Below are 1,511 nucleotides of genomic sequence, written 5' to 3'. Positions count from 1 at the left end.
GTGATTTGTTGTGACATTCATTGCTTATGTGTATTCAGTGTCCCAGATCACTGTGTAATCTGTAAATGCAACAAATCCACTTGATCAAGGATTTGGAAGTTAGGAGCTAGATATTACTGTGAGAGAAAGAATTGGTTACCTAGAGGCTCAAGCTATTAAATGCATAATGATTCACTGATGGGTGTTTGAAGTACCCCTCCCCTCCCCCATGCTCTCTCAGCAACTTCCTCTCATTGTCCCAAGAATGACATCATTTCCTCACTGGTTGTTCATTCTACATGATTCTCATGTGATTGGGCAAATAAAAAAAATGTCTACCTCATCATAGTGTCCAGTAATACCCAGTCTCTTCCAGGAAAGTTTCAAAATGAGACAACTGGATGGAACAAAAGGCAGAACCAGTTACCACATTTTTATGGTTCTGAATGTGCCTGTCACTGCGCCATGTCCTGTTGCCCATTTCCCTCAATTTTCCTAATCATTGCAGAGTTCTTACTCCATTGATTGAATCATTTTGAGGGACAAATGGCTCATTAGGAAACAGGATTGGGTCATTGAGGTGAGGCCAGGGTGCTGGTCGACCTTTGCTCTGTGGCCTAGGAAGAAGGTTTGAGAGTCTCAAGCCTTGCAGGCAGATCAAGTGGTAAACGAACAGGTACCAGCCAACAAAGGGACATGGAAACTAGCAGGTCAGTGGAGCAAGGTTGTGGGGGTTAGTCAAGAGTGGCAAAGGCAGCTCGTGTCTATTGAGGCTACTATACCTTTTTTTTTTTTTTCAGTCCTGGTCCTTTATTTCATTTTTGTACATCAGGCCACGAATTCATGGAATGGGCTCCAGTAGCTCAGGCTCTTTTCCGTTAGTCCTCACAAAGTGTGCTTCTCTGGGTGGCGCAGGCTGGCGCTTCAGCTGTACCCAGGTGCCCTTCTCTTTGGCTTCCTTTTTCTTCTGATCGTTCTCCTTCACCCGCTTCAGGAAGCTGTCCCTGCTCTTTGAGTGCTTGATGTGCTCAATCCACACATTGATCCTCTTGGCCAGAATTTTGCCCTTAACTTGCTTGTTTACCATGATGCTCATGGCATACTGGGTGACATTGTAGACTCTTCTGGTTTTGCTGTGGTTAGCACTTATGGGGCATTCCTTTTTGAACAGTACCCATTCCCTTGATGTTCACAATATCACCCTTCTTGTAGATTCCCATGTATGTGGCCAAAGGAACAATGCCATGTTTCCTAAAAGGCCTAGAGAACATATACCAGGTGCCTCTCCTCTTTCCCTTTGTGTTAATCATTTTGGGGAGTTACTGGAAGATGGCTGCCCGAAGCTACTATACCTTATGCTGTGTTTTGTTTTTCCCTTTATATATCTACTCTGACATGAAGCTGAAGTTAATAAACTGAGCACATACATCTAATACTCACACCGACCACTTAGACTCAAGGTTGTTAATATGATTTCACAGATGCAGAACTGGTTAGTGGAATGTGTTAAAGAAAGGGCAGAGTCCAAGTCT

General features: G+C 43.8%; 1 pseudogene; it reads right to left on the bottom strand.

Moving 5' to 3' along the window:
• Positions 1–820: 820 nt before the first annotated feature.
• On the bottom strand, positions 821–1,289 carry LOC110300378 (annotated as a pseudogene).
• Between the last annotated feature and the right edge of the window lie 222 nt (positions 1,290–1,511).

This window comes from Mus caroli, chromosome 1, assembly GCF_900094665.2.
Source record: "Mus caroli chromosome 1, CAROLI_EIJ_v1.1, whole genome shotgun sequence".
Lineage (NCBI taxonomy): Eukaryota > Metazoa > Chordata > Mammalia > Rodentia > Muridae > Mus > Mus caroli.
This window is presented reverse-complemented; position numbering and strand designations above follow the sequence as displayed.